Here is a 10302-nt window from a genome sequence, read left to right on the forward strand (position 1 = left end):
CAGTTTGATTGTGGATCTATTTTAGCAATGCTCCATTGAACTTGCTTTTGAATATATGTAATTGTCTTATTATGTTTAGAAAGTGTGAATGAAAAGCTTGTTTGATGTGCATGCATTAATATGTATTACTTTGTTGATAGCTCCTTGCTTACCTTCTGATCATAAATTGGTTTTAATGATAGGTTGCAAAATTATGTGATGTGTCTGTATTGTATTAAGAATAAGTGAGTGTTCTCAAGAGGTCTGGTATTATCGAAAAGATTGTCTGTTTTGATCTTTGTTGTTTGGAAAACTAGAACCTCCTGTTGCAACCATAATAATTGGAAATGTCATGTTAGGCTATTTGGCATCCTTCTAAAATAGTAGCAAAATGAAAACCGTGCAATTAATGATAGGCTTATAGTGAGAAATTATATATTATAGTGTGATCTTGTTGATCTTGTGTCTTTGTAGGAAATAGTTTGGTTATCAAACTCTCTTTCCCTTCTCTTTGCCTAAATCATAAGATCTTTAGAAATGCTACGAAGAATGCATTGATTTAAATAGAATGTTTATTAAGCATGTGATTACAGATGCTTAGTGAAATTCGAGAAAGATATAGGAATGATGTTATTTTCTTATGTAATTTTGAATTGTTAATAATTTCAGTACCTAAATCTAGAGTAAACTTGATTCAGTTATTCATGTGGGAAGCTTAATTAAAATCTTCCTTGAGTAGATGATAGCGTACTGAAAAGTACTCCCCGTAAATGTGACTAAACCAGTACTAGTGTATTTGTGTGTATTGTAAGAAACCAGTGCTTATTATATGTGCCCATGAGTTGGTGAAGTAATCAACCATGGAGGATATGTTGCTTATGAGTATGGGAAACCATACTGTTTATGTGATGTTGCTTATTTGTTCCCTACTGAGTACCAAACCTTGGGTTGTTGGTAATTCAGTATGTTAATGGGTAGTATTTGATGTCACCATTCCTTGAATAGTATGGATCGGCGTACGAGTAATGTCGGCGCGAAGCGACTTTGGCTTCTCTATTTCGAGGAAAGATATAGTTATACTATAAAACTGTATCAAAGGTGTACTCAATACTTTCCCTTTTTGATGAATCTATTTATAGGTTTATGTGTGTCAGCCTATTCCTTTCCTTTATTTGAGCATTTTGATGGTGATTCTTGAGCATAGTGATGGTGTATTTTGGAGGATCCTTTGCCTTGTCTTCATGAAAGGTATGTTTATCTACATGAGCTACCAGTTGGTATGTGTTGGTGGACATGTGGGTGGACCTTAGTCATGTATACCTCTAACTTACAGTGAGTATCCTTATACATACGTCGCTATGCGGGACATGACCTGTGCGTGCTTGTTTCCGCGAGGTACACTACCATGCGGGATACGTCCATTGTGTGTCTTCTCCGCTTGGGGTATTGCCATGCCGCGTGATGACGTGATGTGGGGTGATGTCGAGATGCACACCGCCATGCCATGTGGGTAGTGTGACTACGTCGCACCACATGATGAGCTACTGCAATAGCTAGACGATTGTTCCCTCCTTCCTCGTTAGTGGCTAGATGCTAGTCATATAGTGATGTTATGTGCAGTTGTGATATTCTTATTTATTTCTTTGTGGACCAGCAATTTATTCTATTTTGACTTTGAAAGTTTAGCCACGATCTTGCGATATTTTGCTTACTTGATTTGGTGTTGTAAATTCTGGATTATTTTCTTGCGTTACTGTTGGAATTGATGATTTATTATCTTTATTCATCTGTACTTTGGTGGCTAAACTGGTTTATCCTTATTGTTTTCATATGCTAGTTTTGTGTTGAAATGTGAAATTCCTCTCCAAGGACGTATGAGACGGTCTTGGTTGAGTGTATACGAGGAAGTAGACGTAGGGAACCTTGAGGATGGGGGTATGTGAGGTTGTGATACAGCTAGGATCCACTACCTACCTATGTGTGGTGACTATCTCTTGGAGGCTAACCACCTTACTCAACAAGGGATGTTCACAAAGGTCTTGTATGGAAGGTAGCACCGCTATGGTGTGCCCTAGAACCATCAAGCCCTTGAGTGAGATATTGGATTTTTAAGATCATATCATTGTTCTGAGATCAGGCATAGAGATGTTGATCGTGGATGTTATCTTTGACCGAGCATTAGACATGCTCGCATGTGGCCTTTTGATTTATGCATTCCAGTTTGTGGATGGTTATTATTTGTATCATGGAGTAAATTGTGTTAACTTGTCACTATGTTATGGGACATAGTCATTGGAAAGGTTTTTGTGTGCCTGACAAGTGTAAACAATTGAGTTATTTACGTTGCTCTTATTTCATGAAAGTTAACTTGGTTGTAGAATTTGAATTTTGAAGCTAGTTCTATGTGATAAATTTTTATGATAAAGATGGATTGATAAAAGAAATTGACCATGATGGCATGTTTTCTTGTCATGTTTGATAGATGAGTATGGTAATTGTTGTTTACCTCTTTGTAATGCATTAACTTGGTGTAATGAAAGGGAGAAAATTCTTGTTTCTCTGCTATGATTATAGATTATTCCTAGAATATTTTAAGGGATATATGGATTTGGATGTATCTTACCTATGGATAATTGCATTCATTAAGGATTTAGCAATAATGTTTTATTTATCTGAAAAAATATATATATGTACAATTTGATATTTGTTAAATAAGTTTTAGGACTATTGTGTGCTACATGTTTCCATCCTAGCTTTACGACTTCCAGGAGTAAGTCGTAACCTAGTGGGGGAGATTGTAGTACCCCTACCCTTGTGATGACCCACTTGTAGATGGTTATAGGTTTTTCATACTAGATGCTACTTGCGGCACTCAACTAGATTTTGACAATACAGGCATTTGGTTTGCTATTAATTTTTTTTATTGAGATTATGGTGGACATGTAGATTAGTCTATCTTATATACTTGAAGTGAAAATGAAAATACGACGTGGCTTAATTTCTAAGCAATATTATCCTGATTGAAAAAAAAATGTTTTTGAAACTAATAGTGTATGGTAATTTATCTAAGCTGAAAGAGGAGAATAGAGATTGTTGTGTTATATGACAATTACATTGAAATAACATATATTTCTTATACCATCATTGTTAAAGTAATTCTCTGAAATTAACATACCTATAATAATAAGTAACCACTCCCTTCTAGATATCTAAAACCACCATCCACTTAATTTATATATATAAATCAATATAATATTATGTAAAAATTTTGTTGTCACATAATTGCTCATAAACATATATATTATACATATGCTAAGAGGATCATGCATATGAATAAAATATTATAAAATATGTAACATTTTTGCCAAACATTCCATAAGGAAAATTAGTGCCTTTATAAGACATGGTTTGTTAAGCAAGGAGTGAGTGAATTCAAGATAAGAGTGAAATAAATGAGAAGCTGGAACTAATGCCATTGTCTGGTCCAAATGTCACATTCTGCAACCACTGCGAGTACCTATTCTACCTTCCTACACCATACCATATCAATAAACTTGGTCCTTTCACATCCTGGCTGTCACACGCAATACTTAATGCATTAACACCATTATTCTTAGCTACCACACCCCTTGGTTGAGCACTAAGGCCATTGAAATTAATGTGAAGTTGCGTATTGAAAATCATACTCCATCTTTTCATTAATGTCAGTCAATGTTTGTAGATGGGCGAGTATGGGCATACATTTTCTGCAACAAAGGCTCATGAATGGGCACAGGGGACTAGAAGGCGAGTTGGTCAAATATGTACGGGGTGCATAGCTTGGGGAGCCCCAATCGATGGAGATATAAATCCATTTTCAACAAATATGGGGAGAGGAGGGGTAACTTAAAGGGGAGACTATGGAATTTGTTTAGAAGGTGGCTAAAGCCTTTTGGAAAAAAGGGATGCTTCACTGCATTCTGGGAGAACACATTCTGAGGAGAGAGGGAGTGCATATCGATTTGAGGATGTGTTTGGTATGAAACTTTTGCGTTTAGGAAAGTGGAGGAAAACATAAATTGCCATGTAAGTCCAGGATCCCTTTAGAAAAATAAATAAATTAAAATAATTGATTGATCCTACTATGTTTGCTGCAATCATTGTTACCCTGCAAACATTGTAACTACGCATGTTCATAAGTGGTATTGGTGAAGGAAGGAGGTGATTCTTTAATTGTGAAATTTGCTCTTCTTTCTTGTCTTTTGGGTACAAAAAAAAAATTATTTTGCACTCTTTTCGAGTGTTTGTAGTTGTTTCCTTTAGGGTATTCTGACGGGGCATTACAGGTTGACACTGCTTAGAATATGTAATGTGCTATGTCGATTAACCTAAGACTAGGACATTGATCAGTTTCAATCCATGAGGGTTCCAACAAACCAGGATGTCACAAACGTGACTGAAATATATGTACAAGCGAAAGCAAAGATGCATGAAAGCGTGAAATGTCAACGTTGTGTTGATAGATGGAGCACTTGAGTACAAGAGGCACCTGTTTACTAGGTTTTCACCTACTTGGTAGAGATTCTCTTTTTTTACCAAGGTGCTTGTTTACTAGGTTTTCACTAGGGCATTTTCTCTCTTTATATTTTCTTTTTCTTTTTCTTTTTTTTATGATTTTTATGATTTTTTTAAAAAAAATTCAGGACTTTTTTCGATTTTTAGGATTTCTTTAGGACTTTTTTCAGCTATACATGTTGATGGCATAGAGAATGCTAAGCGAAGAATTTCTTCAAGTGGATGGTGTTAATCGGTTCACGGAGATGTTCTCCTTCTGAATTTGAGAGTTGATAGGCACCAGAGCTGAATACTGCAGTAACGATATAGGGACCCAGCCAGTTGGGTTCAAACTTCCCTTTGTTGTCTCGAAACTGTTGATTTTTAGGATTTTCTCTCAAGAATAGGTCATCAACCTAAAATTCTCTTTGTCTAACCTTCTTGTTAAATCCTCTGGACATTCTCTTTTGATACACTCTAAGATGATCAAACACCACTTGTCGACGCTCGTCCAACAATTCGAGTTCTTGCAATCTAGATATTCTATGATCTTCATCAATAACAAGACCTTGCAAAGAAACTCTTAGAGATGGTATTTCCACTTCAATAGGTAGTACTGCTTCGGACCCATACACCAGAGAAAAAGGTGTAGACCCAGTAGGTGTTCCGATACTTGTTCTGTAAGCCCATAGTGTAGGATTGAGCTACAAATGTCAATCCTTCCCAGATTTGTTCACTGTTATGTGCAAGATAGTCAATAGGTTTTTGTTAGATGTCTTAGCTTGTCCATTACCTTGAGGGTAATATACTGATGATCAGTGTTGTTTTATTTTGAATTTCTCACAGAGCTCGTCTAGATCTTTATTCTTAAATTGTCATCCACTATCAGTCACGATGGACAAAGGTATCTCATACCTACAGATGATATAGTTTAGGATGAAGAGAGCTACTTGTTTACTAGTTGGTTTGATGAGCGGAACCGCTTCTACCCACTTAGTGAAATACTCAGTGGCAGTTATGATGAATTTATGTCTATTAGATGAAGCAGGATATATCTGACCAATGAGATCAAAGGCCCATTGCTGAAAAGGCCAATGTGTAGTGAAGGGTATAAGATCCCTTGTTGGAGCATGTATGATATTTTTGTGTATCTAATATTTCTCATAGGTCTTAGCAAATTTAATAGCATCTTTCTCCATGTCTGGCCAGTAGTAGCCAGTCCATAGTAGTTTCCGAGCTAAAGTAAGACCATTCGAATGAGATCCACAAATACATTCATGAACTTTCGATAACGTACGTTTAGATTCTTCAGTTCTAGACACCTAAGCAATGTACCATCCAAACCTCGTCTAAATAGATCGTTAGCAATGATAAAATATAGTGAAGCATTTTGAGTTAGGTTTCTTTTCTCATTACAGGTAAGATTTTTAGGGATAATTTGGTCTCGTAGATAAGAGTAGATGTGGTTGTATCGGGATGAGTCATGTCCAATAATAGCACAGACTATTTGGGCACCAGGAATTCAAAACAAAAATTGGATTCTTGTAACTCAGGTATAGATGCCAAGGTGGCCATATCATCTGTTGCTCTGTTTGTGGATCGAGGAATCTGTTGGAATGATAAAAAAGAAAAATACTTCTTAAGATCATCAACCATTCTCTTATAAGGCATCAGTTTCTCATCTTGAGTCTGATATGTATCATTGATTTGATTTATGATCAGCTGAGAATCTCCATAGATGTGTAATTCTGCAACCTTCCATTCAATAGCTAGCTTTATCCTGTTTACCAAAGCTTCATATTCTGCAATGTTGTTTGTGCAAGGGAATAGAATCTTATAAGACTTTGGGATTGAATACTTCTGAGGAGTGATAAATAGTATTCCAGCACCAGAACCATTTTGAGTAAAAGACCCATCGAAGAACATCTTCCAGGGTTGTTGATTAAGATGCATTATTGATTCATCTGGAAACTCTATATGCAATGGTTGAGTATCCTCAAGTGGAGCTTCAACAAGTTGATCAACAATTACCTGTCCTTTTATGGCTTTGTGTTCCACATATTCAATGTCAAACTCTGTAAGGATCATGACCCATTTTGCCAATCTTCTTGTTAGTGTTGCTTTGTTAAGTAGATACTTGAGTGGATCAATTTTAGCTACCAGCTTGACTGAATGTGCTAACATGTAGTGTCTCAATTTTTGTGATGCAAATACTAATGCCAAGCATGCTTTTTCTATTATAGTGTAGTTCATTTCATAAGACACCAATGTTTTGTCGATGTAATATATGGCTTGCTCCTTTTTATTGTCATCTTGTTGTGCCAGAAGTGCCCCCTGTGATGAATCAATTGTTGATATGTATAAGATCAATGGTTTACCCTGAATAGGCGGCATCAATATTGGTGGATTAGATAGGTACTCTTTTATCTACTGAAGGTGTTGTTCACATTCCTGATCCCAATTGTATATTATTCCTTTCCTCAATACTTTTGTGAAAGGTTGAGATTTGTGTGCTAGCTGAGATATGAAGCATCTAATGGATTGGAGACATCCCTGTAGACTTCTCATTTGACTAATGTTCTTCGGAGGCAGCATTTCCATTATAGCTTGGACCTTCTCGAGATCAACCTCAATTTCCTTCTTTGAAATGATGTAGCCAAGTAGTTTACCAAATGTTACTCCAAATGCACACTTCTTTGGATTTAACCGGAGTTTAAACTTTTCCATTCTCTATAGTATAGGACCTAGCTCTTGAATATGCATGGATCTCGTCATAGTCTTCACTAAGGTGTCATCAACATAATATTCCATATTCTTATGCATCATATCATGAAATATAGTAGTTACTACTCTTTGATAGGTTGTCCCTATGTTCTTTAGCCCAAATGGCATGATGTTCCAGCAAAAGGTTCCCCATGCATAGGTGAAAGTTGTCTTTTCTTGATCTCCAGGAGCTATTTTGATCTGATTATAGCCAGAGAATCCATCCATTAGTGAGTACATCTCATATCCAGTAGTCATGTCGACTATCATATTAATGTTTGGTAATGGAAAGTCATCCTTCAGACAAGCTTTGTTAAGATCTCTGAAGTCAGTGCAAAATCTGATAGATTTGTCTGCCTTTGACACAGGTACTATGTTTGAAATCCATTCAGCATAATCTATAGCTCTAATGAATCCAGCTTTTAGTAGTTTTTCTAGCTCAGCCTTGACCAGGAGTGCCACATGTGGATGCATCTTACAGATTTTTTGTTTGACTGGTTTAACTCCTGGTGTGATAGAAAGATGGTGCATGATGAGATCAGGATCCACACCTGGCATATCAGAGTACGTCCATGCAAAGTTTATTTTCTTTTCTGAGAACAGATGAGTGAAATCTTTCAATTCTCCTACTGATAGTGATTGAGCTACATGGATGATGTGTGGTGTCTCTTGACTCCCAATGTTCACTGGTTGAGTTGGCTCAATCAATATGGAGGACATTTCCTAGAAATGACTTGGCAGTACATCAAGTATCTCACCTTCAGACACCTCAGAGAGGTTTTCACCTTTAGGTACGTACTTTATTTTCTCTTTTTAGATTTTGACACCGCCACAATGCAGTTTTCACCATCAGATCTTTTATTTTTATTTTTCTTGTTTTTGCGATTAAGATACGTGATATCCACTTCAGTCATGTTTTCACTCTATTCGCTGGTGGAAGAGTACATGGGTTCAACTGCATTGAGATAATAGGCTAACGTATAGTCATTGGCAAAAGTAGGTATATTCATGGGCTGGTTCTGTAAAGTACAGTCAATTAGTTATGGATGTAGTAAGGATAAATGTTGAACAGGTTCGAGAGCATTCACGGTATTGTCATCACAACTGCGGATCAAAAAGTTGAGTTCCAGAAGGATACCTTGCATAAGTGTCTCGAGACCAGGAAGAGTCAGAACATGATTATTAAAGTTCACGTTAATATTTAGTTGACCTAATCCAATAGACATACTTGTAGCGTCATTCCCTACACTAGACTAGACGTCATATCGTGGTTTGACAACGATAAGATCAGTAGATAGATTTCATTGTTTGTATCAGATGATTCATAATTTGAGGCTGAGTAGATATTGTCTTGAATAAGACTGTCATCAGAGTCATCAGAGTCATCGGATGAATTTTTCGAGTCTTCTTCAAGTGATTTAGTAAGTGTATGTATGGTATCAATACCAACATCTCTAATACTGCAAGTTCCTTCATGTTGTGGTTCATTTGTCATTTGTATCTAACACACCTGTTGACATGATCTTACTGTTTTTGTGATTTGATGTCGTCTACTCCATTCAACTTCCTTTGGACTGATAATGAGTTCTTGTTCTGTAGCTTCTAACTCTTCTTGTGTAGTGCTATACCTAATTGGTTTTGTTTTAGCATAGGGGTACATAGATGAAAAGCTTTCTGGTACTCTTCCTTCCTTCAGTCCTTGTTTATAATTTGCTTGTCTCTTTTGTCTAATTTCCTGTATTTCCTTCTCTAGTTTTATGCGCATCAGCTCTTGAGTATCATCTATGACACCGCTAGACTCTTCTGGAGTTTCTGTACTGGATGTATCTGAGAGGTGATCTGGACCCCATTCATACTCATTTGAGTCAGTCTCTGAATTGTCTACTTATTGCCTACCACTGTATGTGATTGGAACTTTTAGTGGTGCAAACAATTCCTTGATTCTTACTACTTCATCTCTTATATCCTCTGGGACCTCAACTTCTTGTATTATTGTAGTTGACACCATCAAAGCTTGAGCACTAACTATTTCTTCTTTCTTGACTATTGATTCCTCTTTCTCTTTTCTACACTCTGCTTTTGTTTGTTGAGCGTCTTCTTCCTGTAATGTTGAAGGTGATATCCTTTTCTGCCACTTAGACTTAGGAACATGTTTTTGGTCTGATGTCTTTTTTGGATTGTACCCCAGTCCAACCTTATCATTTGTGGATTTTGTTTGCAACTGAATTGGTTCAGTAATACCCTCTTGATGTTTACCCAGGGGACCAGTACCTGAATATCCCATGCGTTGAATCATCTTGTAGCCAAGACCATATTGGTTTGAGGAAATCTCACAATGTCATACCTCCTTGTTTTGACTATCTTCCTTAAAGAGCCAGTTAAGAACAACATCCTCTTCTATTTCATCTGCCAGGGAGGTAGAGGACTATACAAAGAGACCATCATATATGGTATTCGGAGCTAAAGTTTGTGTTCTCATAGCCTCTGATGGCTTGCCCAACTATTTTGGTGATGGAGGGAGAGAAACTAATGAAAGTATTGGTTCTATCTTGTAGCCATCCATGCCGGTATTTGTAATCTTCAATCTCTTTTCTAAGTCTTTCATCAATGTTTCTAGATTTTCACTTGTAGAGGCTGGACTATTATGAGGCACAAAAGTATCTGCACCTTTTTTCAATGCATTATAGATGACATTCGTATCAATAGGAATACTGACTTTTGTTCCATTATAAGGAAACTTTAAGCATTGATGATATGTTGACAGTATTACCTTCATTTCATGAATCCACGGCCTGCCCAGTAAGATATTGTATGACAAAGGAATATCCAGTACCTGGAAAATGACATCTCTTTCTACAAGTCCCACCCTGATAGGTAATGATACTAGACCTTTAGAGGTCCTTTCTTCTTCATCATAAGCTTTTATGGTTATTCTCTTGCCGGGATCAATGACATTTTCAAAGAATCCTAGTTGTGTAAGCAGACTGTAAGTACAGATATTCAACCTCGCACCTCCATTTATCAAAA

The sequence above is a fragment of the Cryptomeria japonica genome, chromosome 1, assembly GCF_030272615.1.
Source record: "Cryptomeria japonica chromosome 1, Sugi_1.0, whole genome shotgun sequence".
Taxonomy (NCBI): Eukaryota; Viridiplantae; Streptophyta; class Pinopsida; order Cupressales; family Cupressaceae; genus Cryptomeria; species Cryptomeria japonica.